General features: G+C 49.0%; 1 long non-coding RNA gene across 2 annotated transcripts; it reads left to right on the forward strand.

Moving 5' to 3' along the window:
• The first annotated feature begins 322 nt into the window (after positions 1–322).
• On the forward strand, positions 323–22,271 carry LOC140403460 (uncharacterized). Of its 2 annotated transcripts, XR_011938326.1 has the most exons (3): positions 323–440; positions 15,771–15,864; positions 22,076–22,271. It is a non-coding gene; the product is annotated as an uncharacterized lncRNA (long non-coding RNA). The 2 variants fall into 2 exon arrangements; XR_011938327.1 differs by lacking the exons at positions 323–440; positions 15,771–15,864 and adding an exon at positions 19,813–19,943.
• Positions 22,272–22,662: the final 391 nt, after the last annotated feature.

Below are 22,662 nucleotides of genomic sequence, written 5' to 3' on the forward strand. Positions count from 1 at the left end.
ATTCATGCATATGGACATAGACAGCGGGTGCCACTGATGAACTTGGCTTTGCAAGTTAAGAAATACTTATTCCGTTTTGACAATGAAATTGACATTTCCTGTCTGGAACGAAGCTGGGCGCAAAATAATGAATCTTGGAATGAATTGCCCAATTTCGCAAAGTAATTGCAGCGATTGGAAAACACAGCATTGGCAAAGCAACGTGCTGGCAAAGCGAAAATCAACATCCAGACTGATTTTGATAAAGATTGAGACGATTACCAGAACTCGGACAGTTGGCAGCTGGAGGAGGTCACATAAACAACCCAAAATGAAACAAAGCCTCCCGTTTCTCAAGGATGAGGCTGTGTGAAAAGAATCTTATTTAATACAATATGTTCTAGTCTGTCTTGAATGAAGAGGGGGCAGATCAAAGGTTCCTTTATAAATAGAACTTGATGGTAAGTCAGTGTATTGCATGTGTATTATTGAGCGTATGCATCTGTTCAAAAGATACTACAGCGAGAATGTTTGGAGCGTTACATATATTTAAAGTTATGATTTAATGGCCAGTTATGTATCTGTTGTAGTAAGAAATATCTCCCAACCTCCAGAAATGCTGGTGCCAAAAGGCTGAATGGGACTAATCCATTCCCACAGGCATCTTTGAACTGAGGTCATTTGGAAAAAAAAGGAATAAAGACAAATATTTGTTCTGTCATACTGTTTGGCGAAGAGGTACACCACAGGGTCCGTGTCCAGGTTACTGTATTGATCTGTTTTTTTTTCCTTTTAATGGATACAGTTTTGCTTATTTTATAAGTAATGATAAACTACTAACTTAGAACAATAGGAACATAGGCTAAAAATCACCTGAACACGTAAAACAATAGAAAATGTAATTTCAATATTCCAAAGAACTCCTCTTTACTTTAATGCAATGTGCCAGAGCCATTGCCAGGCAAATATTTTTTTAACAGGGTAATGTTCTTAGTTAAACGGGGCAGCAGTGGTTAGCACTGCTGCCTCACGGCACCGAGGACCCAGGTTCGATCCCGGCCTCAGGTCACTGCCGGGTGGAGTTTGCACATTCTCCCCGTGTCTGCGTGGGTTTCACCCCCACCACCCAAAGATGTGCAGGGTAGGTGGATTGGCCACGCTAAACTAACCCATTAATTGCAAACATTATTTTTTAATGTTCTTCGTTAAACTAAAATGACAGCCATCTTGGACACAACAAGGCACCAAAAACAGAGATGAATAAATAGCTAATTTTTTTCTGGGGGTGTTGAGGGATGAATGTTGGCCAAGACAATCGGGGAAGTCCCCAGAACCCCTTTGAATGGGAGCATGGAATCTTTTACATGGGCCTGAGAGGTAAACAGGGCTTCAGTGTCTTACCTCGTTGGAATATAAGTTGGCTCTCCATCTCTCCAACTGAATGTATGGCAACCTCTTTCCCTTATTCCCCTCCACAGTCGACACAGAAGCTTGAATTTCTATTTAATTTTAAGCACAGAATCTAGAAATCCTTACCTTGCAATGCTTTTAAATCATTTTAAATTGCTTTTCTGGAAAAAAAGGCATGTTTTGCAGCAGAGGAGGTGGCCCGCAATTGGCCAATGACAGGATCTTACGGTCCCGTCGCTGTCAATGGGGTTTCCCGTTGATTCCACCCTCCGCCGCCGAGGAGCCTGCAGCGGGGGATAGCCACCAGTGGGACAGGAAGATCCGCCAGCAGGAACGGCCTGAAAAACCCACCATAACTGTCTAACAGTCTAACAATTATGAAAATAAATAAAAAGGAACAAAATTGGAAAGGTAATTGGAGAGGTAACTGGAAATTATCTTCAATCAAAATAAACCTGAAATTTTACTTTGAAAATACCATCAAGTGAAAGCCAAAATATATTAATTGGCAATTAGTTCATTGTAATTTGTAACACCCAGCCATGTGCAAATTGGCCGTGTCTGCACATAAACAACACTTGCTTCTCTTCAAAACGGAATTTCTTGACTGAAGAGCTTTTGGGGCATACAGAGGATGTGACTAACATAAATGCAATTACTTTCTTCCTGGGGCTGCAATTATACCATTGTTTGGGCATCCGTGGTATAAAGGTTTTGGGTGAGAGTTGATGTCATGGTGGTAACTCAGAAAATGGGTCCCAATCTGACCCCCCCCCCCCCCACCCCCAAATATTAAAGGTAAATTTGATTCCAGCACCTCAGTCCACATTGGTCCAACTATGCACCCATACAATATAATTCTAGCCCCATTGTGAAATCACATTTTGCAGATGTTTGTGCCCAATCCAAACTTGCCTTTGGAAATTAGGAACAAGGGTAGAACCTGGCCCACCAGTCAGTGAGATCATGGCTGACCTGGGGCATATTTGATCCCCATTTTTCCGATATTCCTGCGCATCTTTGCATAGCAAAATCTACGAGTCTCAGTTCTGGGATTAGAGGTTACCAGACTGAGAGGGAACAGGAACAATAAATGCTCTGGGGCTATGAACCATTTTGGACTGATTCTGGAAGAATTGAAAATCGACTATGAGAAAATGAAATGTATAGCTGTGAAATGTGTTTTTATGGTTGTGCTAAAAAGCAAAAAGGGGTATTCCATTCTGTAGTTTAAAGTGTAAGCTGCTTACAAAGATTGTGTTTGGTCAGTAGTACTTCTGGTCATTTGTTACATTAACGTCTTTAAATGTGAAACCTTGTCATACCATCCTTTCAGCTATTAAATGGAATTCCCAATTTCTTTTTAAAAGTTATCATACTGAGGGCATAACAATTTGTAATTGATCTACTGTCAATTATTCATTACGCAAGAGAGCGCCAGGCTTGTATCACGTTTTATTTGTGTAGAATAAAAAGTAATAATTTAATTGCTGACGGGCTTTGTTTTAATCTTTAGACTGGTGGGGATTGGTGATCCTGGGCATGGGATTTGTCTAGCAAGTAGAGTTAAGCGCATGTGCCCAAGTACAGGAACGCCTATGTCACTCGCCTCACCTGGGACCGGCAGTGACACCCAGTCAGATTCCTCATTTACATGTTAAGAACAGCAGGCGGCATTCCAAGTACCGCTCTGGGACTGGTAGCCGCAATCTTAAGTACCAAAGTGCCATTCAGACAGAGCGTTCCCTCTCATAGACAAAGGGAGAAAGCAATTCCGCTTCGCGGCTGAAGTCAGCACGGAAAAAAGTCAAATCACCTTCGGTTTTCCTCTGGCAATAATTCTCAAAAATATACTTCTATCGGCAGTTAATGCACGGGAAAGACTGTCAAATTAATAAAACTATCACCCCTGGAGTTGTAAACAAATCCTCAATTCCGTTGTGGATTGTTCTTTTGTTGAAAAATGTCTTTCTTGTCACTTAGAGAAAATTGGAAATTTGACTTGTTTTCCTATCACCTCTACTTATTCTCTCACTCTTCAATGTTAGAACAAGTAAACACAATAGCGGAGGATTTATTTGCAACATGAACAGGTATGACTGATGGTCAGCTGATGAGGAAAAGTACAAATTACCCTAACAATCTATTCTTCCTTATTCTGCCTTTACAAGTTCCTCCAATGGATTTCTGTTTAATGTTGCTTTGTTTTAATACTAGTTTTCCAAGGCGGGTGAATTCTGGTAAGAGTGTCCGTAATGGGGACATTTTTCATTTCATGTTCTAATCAAGGTCCTCCCACTGGCACGTGGGCGAGAACCCCGATTCCACCCCAGCGGGGGTCTGAGCATCGCAAATGGGCGCCAATTCCGTTTGTACCCCTGACCCCCTGCGCCAGGAACAGGCAGCGGGCAGCAGAGAATCCAGGCCAAATTGTCATTCCCTTGGGCCTTGGGGAGTTTCTCCGTGGTCTAGCCTGCAAGAGCCACCCTGGCAGCCTTGGCCGTGCGAGGGTGGCAGAGCCGAGGTGCCAGATTGGCAGTGCCAAGGTTCCCAGATGCCAGAGGGAGATTCAGGGTGTCTCTCTGCCCTGTCTCTGACCATCCAGGGATCTCCAATGGCCTGGGAGACCCCTCCTCAATGCCGTTATACCTGATCCACATTTGTGTGCTAAATGGAGCCATGGCGATGTCTCCCAAGCACGGACATTAGTTCCCGGTGATGCGCAATCAATTGCACAAAGACGCAGATTGGGGTACAACTGTGGCTTTATTGCAGTCAGATGTGTGGCCTCCTGCTGCAGCTGGCGAAATGGCAGGTCATGCATATTTATACAGTTCTTAGTGGGCTGAGCTAGCCGGCAGGGGCTACCGGTGAACCTGTAGTGCAGGTCCTACCTTACATCTCCTAATACAGTGGTTCACCACATTCACCCCCTGTTAAAAATGAGTCCGGCAGGGGTGATGTGAAACTATATACAAATAGTGCAATTATGTACAGTGTTAAGAAGAAAAAAAAAAGAAAAAGTCCATGTTGACAGTCCGGAGTCCGTCAAAGGTTCAGCCGATGCGGTGCTTTGATGCTTCGTTGGGAGCGGCGTAAAGGTGGCGGCGAAGTCGGTGCTGGCGGTGGTGGAGGTGGCACCGATGGCAGTAGTGGCAGTGCTGATGCTGGCCAGTTATCGGGGAACTCCGGGAGCGTGCCGAAGTCCTCTTCGTCCTCTTGTGCGGAAAGGGGGGGGGGGGGGTGGTCTGGTGGGGTCAGTGGTGGCAGCGCGGTGGGAGGGGGGGAGGAGTGTGTTGGGGTGGAGCCTGACGGTACCAGGTCCCTGAGTGAGACAGTATCTTGGCGGCCGTCGGGGAACTCAACGTAGGCATATTGAGGATTGGGGTGGAGCAGGTGAACCCTGTCCACCAAGGGGTTCGCCTTCTGGAGTCGGACGTGCCTACGGAGAAGGACCGGTCCTGGAGCTGCGAGCCAAGTCGGGAGCGACACCCCAGATGTGGACTTCCTGGGGAAGGTAAAAACACATTCATGGGGTGTGTTATTAGTGGCGGGGCACAATAGTGACCAGATGGAGTGTAGAGCGTCAGGCAGGACCTCCTGCCAGCGAGAGGCTGGGAGGTTCCTGGGCCATAGGGCCAGCTGGACAGCCCTCCAAACCGTCCCATTCTCCCGTTCTACTTGCCCGTTTCCCCGGGGGTTGTAGCTGGTCGTCCTGCTGGAGGCTATACCCCTACTGAGCAGGAGCTGACGCAGCTCATCGCTCATGAATGAGGATCCCCTGCCACTGTGGATGTAGGCGGGGAAACCGAACAGAGCGAAGATGGTGTTGAGGGCTTTGATGACGGTGGCAGATGTCATATCGGGGCATGGGATGGCGAAGGGGAATCTGGAGTACTCATCGACCACACTGAGAATGTACGTGTTACGGTCGGTGGAGGGGAGGGGCCCTTTGAAATCCACGCTGAGGCGTTCAAAGGGACGGGAAACCTTCACCAGGCGCGCATGGTCTGGCTGGTAGAAGTGTGGCTTGCACTCTGCACAGACCTGGCAGTCCCTGGTGACTGTCCTTACTTCCTCGACGGAGTAGGGCAGATTATGAGCTTTGACCAGATGGTACAATCAAGTGACCCCCGGGTGACAAAGGCTGTCGTGTAGGGCCCGGAGTTGGTCCACTTGTGCGCTGGCACATGTACCTCGGGAGAGGGCGCCTGGGGGCTCGTTGAGTTTACTGGGGCGATACAAAATCTCGTAATTATAGGTGGAGAGCTCGATTCTCCACCGCAAGATTTTATCATTTTTGATCTTGCCCCGCTGTGTGTTATTGAACATGAAGGCTACCGACCGTTGGTCCGTAAGGAGAGTGAATCTCTTACCGGCCAGGTAATTCCCCCAATGCTGCACAGCTTCAACGATAGCTTGAGCTTCCTTTTCGACGGATGAGTGTCGAATTTCAGAGGCATGAATGGTGCGGGAAAAGAATGCCACGGGTCTGCCTGCCTGGTTTAGAGTGGCGGCAAGGGCGACGTCTGAAGCGTTGCTTTCTACTTGAAAAGGCAGTGACTCGTCCACTGCGCGCATCCCGGCCTTGGCGATGTCTGTTCTGATGTGGGTGAAAGCGTGTTGTGCCTCGGCCCCGAGGGGTAATTGGGTGGACTGAATGAGTGGGCGGGCCTTGTCCGCATAGTTTGGGATCAAGTGGGTGGAGTAGGAAAAAAAACCCAGGCAGCGTTTGAGGGCCTTGGGGCAGTGGGGGAGGGGAAGCTCCATGAGGGGGCGCATGCGGTCGGGGTCGGGCCCGAGAAGTCCGTTTTGGACTACATAGCCGAGAATGGGTAACCGGGTCGTGCTGAACACACACTTCTCTTTGTTATAGGTCAGGTTGAGAAGAGCGGCAGTGCAGAGGAATTTATCGAGGTTGGCATTGTGGTCCTGCTAGTTATGGCCGCAGATGGTGACATTATCTAAGTACGGAAAGGTGGCCCGCAAACCGTACTGGTCGACCATTCGGTCCATCTCCCTTTGGAAGACCGAGACCCCATTTGTGACACCGAAAGAGACCCTAAGGAAGTGGTAGAGGTGACCGTCCGCCTCAAAGGCCGTGTATGGACGGTCCGACTTCCAGATGGGGAGCTGGTGGTAGGCGGATTTCTGGTCAATCGTTGAGAAGACCCGGTACTGCGCAATCTGATTGACCATATCAGATATGCGTGGGAGGGGGTACGTGTCAAGCTGCGTGTACTGATTGATGGTCTGGCTGTAGTCCACGACCATCCTGTGTTCTCCCCAGTTTTAACCACTGCCACTTGGGCTCTCCAGGGGCTGCTGCTGGCCTCGATAAAACCCTCCTTAAGCAGCCGCTGGACTTCGGACCTGATGAAGGTCTTGTCCTGGGTGCTGTACCGTCTGCTCCTGGTGGCAATGGACTTGCAATCCGCAGTTAGATTGGAAAAAAGGGAGGGGGGATCGACCTTGAGGGTCGCGAGGCTGCAAATGGTAAGGGGAGGTAAGGGCCTGCCGAATTTGAGGGTGAGGCTCTGGAGAGTGCACTGGAAGATAACACTCAACAGGAGTGCAGCGCAGAGATTAGGGAGGACATAGAGGTGGAAGTTAATAAATTCTATGCCCTGGACCGTGAGGGTGACTGGACAGAAGCCGCGGATTGGAACGGAGTGGGATCCGGAGGCTAGGGAGATCCTTTGATTGGCAGGCTGGACCGCAAGGGAGCAGCGCCTTACCGTATCTGGGTGTACGAAGCTTTCAGTGCTCCCGGAGTCCAGCAGGCACGAGGTCGCGTGGCTGTTGATTTTCACTGTCGTCGACGAGGTGGCCAGGTTGTGCGGGCGAGATTGGTCCAGCGTCATCGAAGCGAGCTGCGGGTAGTCGTCGGATGCTTCGGGTGGCGAGCGTGTGCGGTTCCGATCTCGGGATGTCCGGAGACCCTGTGCGGGACAAGATGGCGGCGCCCATGGTGCGCACATGGTGCGCACATTGCGGGTTCGGGACAAGGTGGCGGCGCCCACGGTGCGCACGTGGCCGAAGGGGGACAAGATGGTGGCACCCATTGATGACACATGGCCCCGGGAGGAGAAGATGGCGGCTCCCATTGTGCGTTTGGCGAGGGGGAGGGGGCGATAGCGGGCGCGATCGCAGCGACTGCGCGGGCCTGGCACACATCCGCGAAGTGGCCCTTCTTACTGCAGGATTTACAAACGGCAGTGCGGGCTGGGCACTGTTGGCGGGGGTGCATCTGTTGACCGCAGAAGTAGCAGCAGGACCCCCGGGGTGCGCGGATCGGTGTGTGGCGCGGGCGCATTGGGAAGGCAGGGCCCCAGCTGAGGAGGTCGTCGGTCGGGTCCAGGAGAGGTAGGAAGGGGTAGAAGGGTGGGCAGCGCGGCGGGAGATGTAAGATTGTACATTACGGGATGCGACCATCATGGAGAGCGCCAAGGTTTTCGTCTCCGCCAGTTCGAGCGTGGCCCCTTCCAGCAATCGTTCTCGGATGCGGTCCGACGTAATCCCCATCACGAAAGCATCGTGCATGAGGAGGTACTCGTGTTCAGCGGCTGTAACAGCCTGACAGTCACAGTTCCGGATCAGTGGAATTAGGGCGCGCCAGAAGTCTTCGATGGACTCACCAGGTAGTTGCGAGCGGGTGGCGAATACATGCCTGACGTAGAGCGTGTTCACCTTCTGCGCGTAGTGTTCTTTGAGGAGTTCCATTGCTTTCGTGTAAGTCGTGGCGTCTTGGATCAACGGGAACACGCTGGAGCTCAGTCTGGAGTACAGGACGTTTATCTTCTGAGCCTCTGTTGGCGCGGGGTCCGCAACGTTGATGTAGGCCTCAAAACATGCTAGCCAGTGAGTAAAGTCTTTTCTGGCATCGGGCGAGTGCGGATCCAGCTGCAGGCGATCGGGTTTGATTCTGTTATCCATTCTGTGGAAAAATCTGACTGTAATAAATTGACGCCCGATCAATTGCACAAAGACGCAGATTGGGTACAACTGTGGCTTTATTACAGTCAGATGCGTGGCCTCCTGCTGCAGCTGGTGAAATGGCAGGGCACTGGAGGTCATACATATTGATACAGTTCTTCGTGGGCGGAGCCTGCCAGCAGGGGTTACCGGCGAACCTGTAGTGCAGGTCCTACCTTACATCCCCTAATACAGTGGTTCACCACAGCCGGTAACTGGGATAATCCAGCGCAGACATAATGGCTCATTTAAATATGTTAATCTGGATCTCGCCAGGCGAGGCGTTCTGAGCGTTACAAATCTCGCGCGAGGCCTCGTGCGAGATTTAATGGACTCGTCACGTTATGAAATTGGCTGTGACAAGGCCATTTGATCTTGTTCAGTATCAGTACAGACAAGATATATGTTCACATAATTAACTGCAAGCCATTCTGTAGAAATAGAATCAATTGACTTCTGATACAGTATCAACTACTCTGCTTTAATGAATTGAATTGAGAAGGAACATACTTTATGGTAATATAAACGCAAAATTGTCTTATCATATCTTCAGGAGTTTCGAGAGGGTTACGCAAAGAAGGTTTATCTTGGCAAAGGTAAAGGCTGCAACACGGCATACAGCACATAAAGGGTTCATAAAGGGCAGGTCGTGTCTGACTAATTTAGTGGAATTTTTTGAGGACATTACCAGTGCGGTAGATAACGGGGAGCCAATGGATGGGTATATCTGTATTTCCAGAAAGCTTTTGACAAGGTGCCACACAAAAGGTTGCTGCATAAGATAAAGATGCATGGCATTAAGGGTAGAGTAGGATTGGTTAATTAATAGAAAGCAAAAAGTGGGGATTAATGGGTGTTTCTCTGGTTGGCAATCAGTAGCTAGTGGTGTCCCTCAGGGATCAGTGTTGGGCCCACAATTGTTCACAATTTACATAGATGATTTGGAGTTGGGGAGCAAGTGCAATGTGTCCAAGTTTGCAGACGACACGAAGATGAGTGGTAAAGCAAAAAGAGGATACCGGAAGTCTGCAGAGGGATTTGGATAGGCTAAGTGAATGGCTAGGGTCTGGCAGATGGGATACAATGTTGACAAATGTGAGGTTATCCATTTTGGTAGAAATAACAGCAAAAGGGATTATTATTTAAATGATAAAACATTAAAACATGCTGCTGTGCAGAGAGACCTGGGTGTGCTCGTGCATGAGTCGCAAACAGTTGGTTTAAAGGTGCAACAGGTGATTAAGAAGGCAAAATGGAGTTTTGTCCTTCATTGCTAGAGGGATGGAGTTTAAGACTTGGGAGGTTATGCTGCAATTGTATAAGGTGTTAGCGAGGCCACACCTGGAGTATTGTGTTCAGTTTTGGTCTCCTTACCTGAGAAAGGACGTACTGGCGCTGGAGGGTGTGCAGAGGAGATTCACTAGGTTAATCCCAGAGCTGAAGGGGTTGGATTACGAGGAGAGGTTGAATAGACTGGGACTGTACTCATTGGAATTTAGAAGGATGAGGGGGGATCTTATAGAAACATATAAAATTATGAAGGGAATAGATAGGATAGATGCGGGCAGGTTGTTTCCACTGACGGGTGAAAGCAGAACTAGGGGGCATAGCCTCAAAATAAGGGGAAGTAGATTTAGGACTGAGCATAGTTCACCCAAAGGGTTGTGAATCTATGGAATTCCTTGCCCAGTGAAGCAGTAGAGGCTCCTTCATTAAATGTTTTTAAGATAAAGATCAATAGTTTTTTGAAGAATAAAGGGATTAAGGGTTATGGTGTTCGGGCCAGAAAGTAGAGCTGAGTCCACAAAAGATCAGCCATGATCTCATTGAAGGGCGGAGCAGGCTCGAGGGGCCAGATGGCCTACTCCTGCTCCTAGTTCTTATGTTCTTATAAGTTCCAGCCGGGATTACCAAACTAGGCCGGCTTTTAAGTATAAGATTCACGAGCCCCAAGTGCACGGCCTCTTGTGGGGCCTCTCACGGGGGTGCTTGTGCTCCACGAGCTCCACGGGAGATCGATTGGTCCAGCCCTTGGGTCTCTTGAGGGTTATTACAGCGAGAAATCTGAAACACTCAGCAGGACTGGCAGCGTCTGTGGAGGAGGAACCAGAGTTAGCTTTTCCAGTCCGTGTGCCTCTTCTTCAGCTCGGACCTGCTGAATCTTTCCAGCATTTCCTGTTTCTATTGCGTGCTTTATGATGCTGGTTACACAGTCAATTCGGAAGTATGGACGAATGCAAGAACAGTAATCTATGTTAACTTGAGTGTCACTTCATAGCATTTGTGATGAAATTTCATGAGTGAAAGTTACATGATATCCTTCAGCTTGGTAAGGTTTTAAACTTTGCTGATTAAATTTCCAAACGTCAACAATTCCATGACATTGGCACTCACGGCGACAGTGGAACAGTTTCGGGTAGGCCAAGTTATATGGGAATGTATTACATCAAAACAGTTCACCCAAAAGCTCTAATTATGTTACGAAAGCAAAGATAATTAATTGTCCAAAGATCAAGGAAATCTTAAATTCCTCTGGTGTTTATTTCCCAATTTATAAGTAAAACACAGAACTAATGAATAAGAAACCAGAAGTTATTAACACCTTGCTCCTTGACTTATTTAATTGGTGAACTGAAGAAGTCTGGATTTGGTTTCAACTTTGTGATAATGAGGTAAAAGTCTCGGGTTTCCCATGTCCTGGCACACTTTGGCCTCCTACTCAAGGGATAATTAATTTACTTTCACAGTGCCAAAGGAAAATTGTGTTTTCATTTTCATTGCACCAATGTAAAGTATAAGAATCTCTTAAACTGTGTCAATCCTGTCTGTACCAAAGATCAGCACAATGATCCCATGATCGATAACAGGAACTCTGGGCAGAACAATTTATCTGGCCTTCCACACTTGCTCAGCAACCTACCTCATTGTTTAAAAATTCATTCATTGGAGATGGGCCTTGCTGGCCGAATTCCCCTTGAACGGCTCAGCCATTTCAGAGGAGCATTTACGAGTCAACCACATTGCTGTGGATCTGGAGTCACATGTAGGCCAGGCCAGACAAGGATGGCAGATTTCCTTCCCTAAAGGAACAGTAGGGACGGAAATCTCGGACCTTTGGGGTTCTCTGTTCCTGCCGGCAGCCTGCTGATGGATTTCCCAGCGGCGTTGAGTGGGGAGTGGCTGCAGTGGGAATTCCCATTGACAAGCAGCAGGAGTAGAGAATCCCGCCGCTAGCGAATGGTGAGCCGTCATTGAGCGGCTGGGCGATTGGAGAACCCAACCCTCAAACCAGAGAGGGTTTTTAATGGCAATGGTTTCATAGGAGGGGTTATTGGGTTACGGGGATAGGGTGGAAGTGAGGGCTTAAGTGGGTCGGTGCAGACTCGATGGGCCGAATGGCCTACTTCTGCACTGTATGTTCTATGCTCCATGTTCTAATCATCATTTAATTCCAGGGTTGGGATTCTCTGGCCTCCTAGTCGCATGTCGCTCGGCAGCGGTATTGGCACTGCGGTAATGGCGGCGGTAGTGGCACTGCGTTCGCTGGCGGCGGTATTCTCTGCTCTCGCTACTGTCAATGGGATTTCCCATTGAAGTCACCCTCGGTCGCCGGGAAACCCGCAGGCGGAGGTGCACTGCCAGCGGGACCAGAAAACGTCCGGAGAATTCCGACCTAGGTTTTTTAAATTGAATTTAACTTTGGCGTGGTGGGATGTGAACCCAGGTACTCGCCGATTTCCCCTGACCGTTAGCTTACTAGTCAGTGACAAAACCACCGCAGCACCACCACCTCCTACAGAGCAGATTGATGGTGGAGTCAAGTGATCTCCATTCATCCTATATGATCTGTCTCCTCGCACATTGGGCGCGATTCTCCGCTCCTGCGCCGGTTGGGAGAATTGCCTGGGTCGCCAAATTTTCCCGCGACGCCGGTCCGACGCCCTCCCGCGATTCTCCCAAGCGGCGAGAACGGCCCCATTGAGTTCCGCGCGGTGCAGGCTGGAGAATCACCCGAGACACCCAAAATGGCGATTCTCCGGCACCCCTGCTATTCTCAGGCCCGGATGGGCTGAGCGGCCTGCCCAAAACGGCGGGTTCCCCCCGGCGCCATCCACACCTGGGGCAAAATTCTCCAACCCCCCACCGGGTCGGAGAATCGCCGGGGGCTGGCGTGAATCCCGCACCCGCCGGTTGCCGAAGTCTCCGGCACCGGAGATTTGGCGGGGGCGGGAATTGTGCCGCGCCGGTTGGTGGGCCCCCCCGCTCGATTCTCCGGCCCGGATGGGCCGAAGTCCCGCCGCTAAAATGCCTGTCCCGCCGGCGTAAATTGAACCACCTACTTTACCGGCGGGACAAGGCGGCGCGGGCGGGCTCCGGGGTCCTGGGGGGGGCGAGGTGATCTGGCCCAGGGGGTGCCCACACGGTGGCCTGGCCCGCGATCGGGGCCCACCGAGTGCCGTGGGGGCACTCTTTCCCTTCCGCCTCCACCACGGTCTCCACCATGGCGGAGGCGGAAGAGACTCCCTCCACTGCGCATGCGCGGGAAACTGTCAGCGACCGCTGACGCTCCCGCGCATGCGCCGCCCGGAGATGTCATTTCCGCGCCAGCTGGCAGGGCACCAAAGGCCTTTTCCGCCAGCTGGCGGGGCGGAAATTCCTCCGGCGCGGGCCTAGCCCCTCAATGTTGGGGCTTGGCCCCCAAAGATACGGAGCATTCCGCACCTTTGGGCAACGTGATGCCCGTCTGATTTGTGCCGTTTTGGGCGCCAGTCGGCGGACATCGCGCCGTTTCCGAAGAATTTCGCCCCTGGTCGCTGCCGACGGGAACAGCGTGGGAACGCTCGGGAGGGGGCAGCCTGCGAGGGGGGGGGGGAGCGGGGGGATCCTGCACTGGGGCGGGCCTCAAATGGGGTGTGGCCCACAGTCAGTGCCCACCGATCGTCGGGCCGTCCTCTCTGAAGGAGGACCTCCTTTCTTCCGCAGCCCCGCAAGATCCGTCTGACATCTTCTTGCGGGGCGGACTCGGAGAGGATGGCAACCACGCATGCGCGGGCTGGCGCCGGCCAACCCGCGCATGCGTGGGTGACGGCAGTTATGCGTTGCCGGCCGCGTCATGTATGCGGCGCCGCCTTTAAGCGGCGACAAGGCCCGGCGCGTGTAAATGACGCGGCGCCGCTCCTAGCCCATTATCGGGCCCTGAATCGGTCGGGATAGGGGCCGTTTCGCACCGTCGTGAACCTCGAGGGCGTTCACGACGGCGCGAACACTCTGTCTCCATTTCGGAGAATCCCGCCCATTGTTTTTCGAACGGAAATAGATGAAAGACATTTAAATGCAAACTTGAAGCCTTAGAGAATTGCCGTTGTCATTTTCCTGGTGGTCAGTCGTTGTACACAGGAACCTCTTTTCGATGCTGAGCCCTGCCAAGTTGACTCACATCAACCTGTGACAATCCCAGTTACGATTTAGTAGCCAGGTGTCAAATAAACTTGCCTGCTTAGGAATACGCCGGCTTGCATTGCTAAGTTTAAGGTAGTGTTGGGGTGAGCTCTCAGGGCAGAGGCACCCGCATTATATGTTATATTTCTATTAAATACACACTATTTGCTGTTAAACTAAGAATATATAAATCTAGCCAAAATGGAGGATAACAAGTTACAGAGGCATCATGGGGTTTATTTGGCCACATTCTTGCAGCAGGGCACCTTACATAGACACACACAATGAGACTAGATCAAACCGACACAATGGCCCATTCAGCAGCTAGACGAGATTACGACAGGCAGTTTCCCCCGAACAATGGTACCAGCTAACAAAGTCAAAATGAGGAAGTCTCGAGCTTGCGAGTTATTGTGAAGACCAAGGAACAGTTACTAAAGATCAGGATAACATTATTAAGAAACCTCTGCCTATCCATGAGTTGATCATGCAGCCCCTCCATGTCTAACAACTAATTTTGTTGGATCGTTACATAATCTATAATCTGTACGATTGACTCATGTCCAGCCGAAGTGGGCTGAGAAACTGTTTGAAAATGTATAAATATCGATGATTTACCTGGTTCAAGGAAGAAGCCCATGGTGTTCCCAGCGACTTACTTCCCGCTGGCATAATCAATAAACTGTTTGACTTTTGGAGCAGACTCGAGTGTGGAGTGATTCTTCCAGGATTCTTTCCCGCTAGCAGTAGTTATAATAGTTAAGGTTGTTCAAATCGTAAACCGAGTTGCCAATGGAGTGATTGTAGGACTCTGTGTTAGGGAGATTTTCAAAATTGGAAAACTACCATGCTTTTGCACTGATCTGGGGCGAAATTCTCCCGAAACGGCGCGATGTCCGCCGACTGGCGCCCAAAATGGCGCAAATCAGTCGGGCATCACGCCGCCCCAAAGGTGCGGAATGCTCCGCATCTTTGGGGGCCGAGCCCCAACATTGAGGGGCTAGGCCGGCGCCGGAGGAATTTCCGCCCCGCCAGCTGGCGGAAACGGCCTTTGTTGCCCCGCCAGCTGGCGCGGAAATGACATGTCGGGGCGGCGCATGCGCGGGAGCGTCAGCGGCCGCTGACAGTTTCCCGCGCATGCGCAATGGAGGGAGTCTCTTCCGCCTCCGCCATGGTGGAGACCGTGGCGGAGGCGGAAGGGAAAGAGTGCCCCCACGGCACAGGCCCGCCCGCGGATCGGTGGGCCCCGATCGCGGGCCATGCCACCGTGGGGGCACCCCCCGGGGTCAGATCGCCCCGCGCCCCCCCCCCCTCAGGACCCCGGAGCCCGCCCACACCACCTTGTCCCGCCAGTAAGAAAGGTGCTTTAATTTACGCCGGCGGGACAGGCAATTTATCGGCGGGACTTCGGCCCATCCGGGCCGGAGAATCGAGCGGGGGGGCCCGCCAACCGGCGCGCCGCGATTCCTGCCCCCGCCGAATCTCCGGCGCCGGAGACTTCGGCAACCGGCAGGGGCGGGATTCACGGCAGCCCCCGGCGATTCTCCGACCCGGCGGGGGGTCGGAGAATGACGCCCCTGATCTTTGTATGTAGTGCACCAACTTCTCATTAGATAGTGTTGAGATTTTGCACTGTGGACAGCCATTCTCGTTGAACTGGGTTGAAAACTCTCCACTTAGTCCCCTTAGCAGAGGGTATTGACTGAGTTTGAATCTGGACCTAGGCTGCAGAGCTTACTGTGAGTGTATTACTTCCCTCCAGTTCCCCAGTATGTTCACCTTTTACACTGAAGTGAAACAGCATTATGGAGAGGTTTTGTGGCACTGTGGTAGTGTCCCTCCCTCTCAGCTTGCAGTTACAGGTTCAAGTTCTATCCCAAGACTTGATGAACAAGGAAAAATGTGTTCATAATGTAGCCAAACAGGTTGAGTATTAACCTCTAAATTTTTCCAATGTGTAACAGCAGGATAGATTCCAACCTCTTGGCAGGCATAACCATTTCCCAACCACTTGTGGCATATTACCGAGAGTGAGAAGCCGAGAACAAACAAAAGGAGTATGTGAGTCTATTTTTATAATCGTTTTTCTAGTCTTTAGTATCACAAGTAGGTTTACAATAACACTGCAATGAAGTTGCAGTGAAAATCCCCTAGTGGCCACATTCCGGCGCCTGTTCGGGTACACTGAGGGAGAATTCAGAATGTCCAATTCACCTAACAAGCACGTCTTTTGGGACTTGGAGGAAACCGGAGCACCCGGAGGAAACCCACGCAGACACGGGGAGAACATGCAGACTCCGCACAGACAGTGACCCAAGCCGGGAATCAAACCTGGGACCCTTGCGCTGTGAAGCAACAGTGCTAACCACTGTGCTACCGTGCCGCCCTGATTTTTAAAAAAAAGAATCAACAAAAATATTGGAATGAACATAATCTTTCCTTCGCGTTTTTCCCTGACTTTACCTGTGCTTAATAGCTATTTATACCTTTCAATTCTGCTGAATGGTCGTCGACCTGAAATATTTTAACTCTTGTTCCCAGTACTGTCTGTTTATTATTGTGGACAGCCAGCATCTGCAGCGTTTTACAGTTTTTGACTTTTGAAAGTTTCTCTCTGACGGAGTAGACGTCCATTCAGCACACTAGAGGTGGACTTGCTGAAATGTTTCAACACTGACTGGACAGAATCTTGATTCAATGGGTTTTATGAGGTGTGAGGTTAACGGCAAGGGTAGGAGGGCAGTGGAAACAGTCTGAACATGACCTTGACGGCAGCTTTGCTAAGCTATGTGGCATTTCATTCGTTGCTGTTTTGTGAATTACTTTTCCTGTCACGATCGAGAGACAGTAAGTAGAGTGTAACAGAGAGCAATGCCCTATTTCGAACCTGATTAATATAAGTATATACAGGTCGGCATAGATGATAAATCAATCGCAGTTTTTTTCCAGGCGGGTATTTTTAGAACCTTTTTCCCTTTCGCAAAGGTCAGGGTTCATGTGTTTTAACGAGCAGTGGTGTCAAGTTGCACTAATGTATTTAGTGTTAACATCTGTACAAACAACAATTAGACTCCAAGAGAGATAATCTCAGTGTGTTGGTATAAACCATTGCAGTTTCTATAGTTTTAACTATAACAAAACCTTGGATCCAGTTTTGTAAAAGAAAAGTTATTAATATATTTGAGGTAGGGCCTTCATCACAAGAAACACTTTTAAAAATGAAAGTTCAATGTAATATGATGACCACAAATGCTTTGTTCCATCCCTTTATATTGATTTTTTAAAATATATTTTTCATAAAGGTGGAAAAGGTTTCTGATTCAGTAATGGCCCAGATTGTATTGGACTAACCAATGTCAAGAGGAGATGGTTTTGCTTTCTCGTGCTGGAGAAGGTCATTACCAGGCACTTGGGTTGTGAGGAACATTCACACCACATCTCAGCTCCTTCCTGAATGTCATTCGGGTCTTGCTGCAAGTGTTTTGGTACCTGAGGAAATGGAAATAGGGCTGAACACTGTAGTCATCATTGAGCAGGCCCAATTCTGACCCATGACAATGGGAAGATCATTGAAGCAGTCAAGGAGAGGTGGGCCATGGGTGCTGCATTGAGCAAAGCTTCAGTCATGACCCTGTGCTGAAATGATTGGCTGGCAACAGCCACAACCATCTTCCTTTGTCCTCGGTATGACTCCAGCCATTTCTCCATTGCCTTTACTTTAACAAGTAAATGCTGAGGCTGCTTGGTACCACACTCAAATGCTGACCTCCACGTGACTCCACACCCACAAACATAGGCTTGTCTCCACAGTGGCCGAGCAAACACAATTGGGGATGGGCAATAAACATCGGCACAGCCAGCCATGCCCTCTTTCCGTGAATGAATGGAGAAAAAAAAAAATCAAGGGTGTTATTCCCCCTCACCTCACTTTGATTCAGCTCTTGCGCCCATGCTTGGAAGAGGCTGCAATGGGACCTGGAACCAAATGGTTCCAGCAGAACCCAAACTGAGCATTGGTGAGCAGGTTATTAGTGCATAGGTGGTGAGTGAAGAGCACTGGTTGGGTTGACAATACATTACCACTCTACTGAAGATTGGGGGTAGCCTGAAAGGATAGTAATTGTTATTTGTTATTTACAGCACTGAAGGAGACCATTCGGCCCATTGTGTCTGCACAGGCTCCCAAAAGAGCTACCTAGCTAGTCCCATTCCCCAGCCCTATCTCCGTAGCTCTCTACATTTGTCACTTCCAAATATACATCGAGCTCTCTTTTGAAACCTCCTATGGAATCCACCTCCACCAGCTCCAGACAGCGCATTCCAACCCCCCAACAAATCTCTGAAAAAAGAAGTTTCTCCTCATCTCACTCCGAGCTCTCTTGCTGACCATCTTGAAATGTGCCCCCCCCTAGTCACTGACGTACCAACTAGTGGAAACAGAATATCCTTCTTTACCCAGTCAAAATTGTTCAGAATTTTGAACACCTCAATAAGGTCGCCTCTTAATCTTCTCTGCCCCAAGGAGAACAAGCCCAATTTCTCCAATCTTTCCTTGTATCTAAAATTCCTCATTCCTGGTATCATTCCAGTAAATCTTCTCTGCTCTCTCTTCAGGGCTTTAACATCCTTCCTTAAATCAGGTGCCCAGAACTGAACACAATGCTCCAAATGTGGTCTGACCAATGATTTGTGGAGGTGTAGCATCACTCCCTTGCTTTTATACTCTATGCCTCTATTTATAAACCCAAGGATGCTCTTAGCCTTCATAACAACTGTTTCAACTTGCCTGGCCACCATCAGATAATGCACTTAAACCCCGAGGTCCCTCTGCTCCTGTGCTCCCCTCAAAGTTGTACCGTTGAGCCTATATTGTCTCAATAGTCGGGTTCGATTTGTATCTTTTATAGACAAGATATACCTGAACAATCTTCCACATTAGTGGCTAGAAGCCAGTGTTGTGTGTACTGAAATAGTGTAGTTAAGGCTAAGGACTTCAGGAATACAAATAGGCTTTTGTCACTGTTTCCAGGGCACCTGCTACGTGGAATGAATCAAATTGTGGAACACTGGAATTGAGTACGGCAGCTTCAACTCGATTATACTTCCGAGAAGGTGGCCTTCTGCTCCCCCCCCCACCCCACCCCACCCCACCCATCTCTCTGCAAAATGGCACCCCTTGTCTTTGCTGGACTCTGCCATCATTGAGGATGGGGACGTTCACAAACTCTCACCCTCCCGTTGGAGAATTTAAACCCAGTTTCAAAAGTGCTATCAGGGAGGAAAATCCGCAGCTCTTCAAGAAGATGACCTTTCGCGCTACCTTGTCAGGACCACCAGGGAGGGACAATAAATGCCCGCAACCCTGAGAATCAGCAACAACAACAAAAATCCTGAGGAAAAAAATCATTTAAAAACAACACGTATGTCCAGTTTTGAGCAGGCGCACTCTGGATCGTGGTCAGGAGTAAGAGCATTGGTTAAATTGGTCGCTCTCGGAGCCTCCCCGTGTCTGCATAGGTTTCCTCCGGGTGCTCCGGTTTCCTCCCACAGTCCAAAGATGTGCAGGTTAGGTGGATTGGCCATGATAAATTGCCCTTAGTGTCCAAAATTGCCCTTAGTGTTGGGTGGAGGTGTTGACTTTGGGTAGGGTGCTCTTTCCAAGAGCCGGTGCAGACTCAATGGGCCGAATGGTCTCCTTCTGCACTGTAAATTCAATGATAATCTATGATTAATCTAGGACAAAGGTTCGGTACAACATCGTGGGCCGAAGGGCCTGTTCTGTGCTGTATTTTTCTATGTTCTATGTTCTATGTTTATCCTGGTCCTTCTGAAGTCAGCTAATGCAAAGTGAGGACTGACTAGGAACCCGAAGTTGGGAAACTCCAGGCTTGCATGGCTCGATTCCACCTCGAGTGGATCATTTACCAACTTGGTTGCTGGGGAAAGTTCCAAACTTTTCACACTGAAAGGGAAATTGATCTATAAACAAACAGATGGGCCATCCTCATGGATTTAAACTTTCTTCTTAAAAAGGACATTTTGGAGCAGGAGCAAGATGCAGAGCTGCCCGGATATGGGAGCGGATAAAACAGCTGTTTCCTGAGCCACTTCCAAATGTGTCTCTCCCGATGAGTGTAGAGGTAAAAATGGAGCGCAGTGAATGTTCAAGGCATCAGAATCATCCCTGAAGTATTTGAATCTTCCGTTTCCTTTCCAAATCTTTGCAACAGAATGTTTTTTTAAATCGTCATTATTTCTGGTAATTATGATTGTCTAAAATGACAGTGCTAATGGTATGAAATAGATTTGCAAAAAGTAGCCATTTCCTTTATTGCGAACACCTTGAAAGATTTAGCCATTCCAAATTGCAATGCCCATCCGGTGGCGCAGTGGTTAGCGCTTCTGCCCTCACAGCGCCAGGGACCCGGATCCGGGTTCAATTCCGGCCTTGGGTGAATGTCTGTGTGGAGTTTGCACTTTCTCCCTGTGACTGCGTGGGTTTCCTCCGGGTGCTCCGGCTTCCTCCCACAACCCAAAAATGTGCAGGTTACATGGGTTGGCCACTTTAAATTGCCCGTTAATTGAAAAAAAATAATAATTAGGTCTCTGAATTTATTTAAAATAAAAATTCTCACGTTATTTGCAAGGCAGCTGCTCAGCTCAATAATAACTTGGAACTTGGGAATTCAAAAACAACTGAGAATGGATTAAGCAATTGCCTGAACAGCAAGAAGCAGCAGGCACTTGTTAAGAGGGCTATATTGGAATGGGGGGGGGGGGAAGTGGTGAGTGAAGGACCCCCACTGTTTCTACAATACACGAACAACCTGGGCTTCCGATCCCACATCACGCTAGTGTGAGGGGCCATAATTTTACAAGGGCCTCCAATGACAACAACTTGCATTGACACTGTGCCTATAACGTTGTAAAACACCCCGAGGCACTTTGTCGGAGTATCACCAAAGCAAAGTTGTCGGGCTGGAGGACATTACAGAGATGGGGCTGAGGCGGGGGAGGGATTTGAAGACCAGGGTGGGAATTTCAAACTTGAGGTGCTGCTGGAATGGGAATCAATGTAGGTCAACTGAGGGGGTGATGGGTGAGCGGATATTAAGATATGGGCAGCAGAGCTGTGAATGATGTCCAGTCAACAGAGGAAGATCAGTCAGGAGTGCATTGAAATGGAGGTCGAGGCACGCATGAAGGTTTCAGCGACAGATGGGCTGGAGCCAGAAACTTGCAGATTTGAAGTTAGGTGATGTTGGTGATGGGGTGGATATTTGGTCGAATGCTTAGTTGGCGGTCAAATAGGTTGTGGACAGTTTAGTTCAGCCTCAGAAAATTGCCAAGGAGAGGGACAGGGTCCATGGCTAAGGAACAGAGTTTGTACTGGGAGGGTTCAAAGAGAATTACTTTGGTCTGAATGGAGGAACAGACACGTGGAACTGAATGATCCTCTCCTGTTCCTATGTTCCTACACGAGGGGCTAAATGTAAAGGCAAACTTAAAATCACGGGTTCAGATCAATGTGAAAATTATTGTAATGAAAATTGGTTCTTAAGTTTGTCCCTGCTCCCAAAGCAATCATAGAATCACCAGTACAGAAGGAGGCCATTCGGCCCATCAAGTCTGCACCGGCCCTTGGAAAGAGCACCCTTCCCAAGCCCACACCTCCACCCTATCCCCGTAACGCCACCCAAGCCTTTTGGACACCAAGGGCATTTATCATGGCCAATCCACCTAACCTGCACTTCTTTGGACTGTGGGAGGAAACCGGAGCACCCGGAGGAAACCCACGCATACATGGGGAGAATGTGCAGTCTCCGCATGGACAGTGACCCAGCGGGGAATCGAACCTGGGACCCTGGATAGCCACTGCTAACTACTGTACTACTATGCTGCCCAGATCACATAGGAGATAAACTATAACACTGTACAAATCAACTCTCTAATGATTCTGGACTTCAGTCTTCAACAAGTTCAAGTTGAACTGCATCCCAGTCCAGATGATGAGGGAAGGCACAATGCCACTTCGTCTGTAGTGAGAGACTCTCGGATGTTGATCCCTAGCTATAAAAGTGGTCATTTTGTATTGGATTTGTTTCAGAGTCAAAAGTTTCCCATGGTTCATATATGGGTGAACTATTTACTTTGCAAAATCCAGTTAGAGTCAAAGTTTCCCAACCACCACCCTATGTTTTGGTTGCTATGTGTACCTTGATTATAGTTTGATCACTTTCCTGTTCATACTCTTGGCTTTGTTTTATTACAGGAAGGTATCCAGCCAAGACTGACTCCTGCAGATGGCGTTTGGACAATAAGAAACAAACCTAGTCTAACATCCTAGACTGTCGTCCCACTTTACCCAAACGGATGTGTCCCTTGAGAACGCACTCCTTTTTACCTTTGGCAACTTTTAAAAAATGCTTTTAAAATTTCTCAAATGCTTAAAAATATTTACTTCCTTACATTTGTTGAGTACTTGATTACTCTGTTTACCACTAAAATACTTGCCTTCAGTTCGCTCTACAGGGTCATTCCTGTCAGAGTGAACAGTTTGCAACCTGACCCGAGCAACAGCCTTTATGATTATATTAACCGAAGATGTCTTCACATCAAGGTTCACTTTCTTTATTGGCATTATCTTGAATCATTCTACAATCTCAGTCGGAAAGCTGCGAGTTCCAGACTGCGTAAGCACGCAGTTTAGACTGATGGTCCATTGCATTGTGAGGCAGCACTGCCCCGTCGGAGGCTGATGGATGGATGACCTTCTCTACTTTGTTCCATCCCTTGAACGAGATGCTAAACTGAGGTGGATGTTTATAACCCCCTGATTGAAACCGAAAAGAACAAAGA

The sequence above is a fragment of the Scyliorhinus torazame genome, chromosome 28, assembly GCF_047496885.1.
Source record: "Scyliorhinus torazame isolate Kashiwa2021f chromosome 28, sScyTor2.1, whole genome shotgun sequence".
In the NCBI taxonomy this organism is placed as follows: Eukaryota; Metazoa; Chordata; class Chondrichthyes; order Carcharhiniformes; family Scyliorhinidae; genus Scyliorhinus; species Scyliorhinus torazame.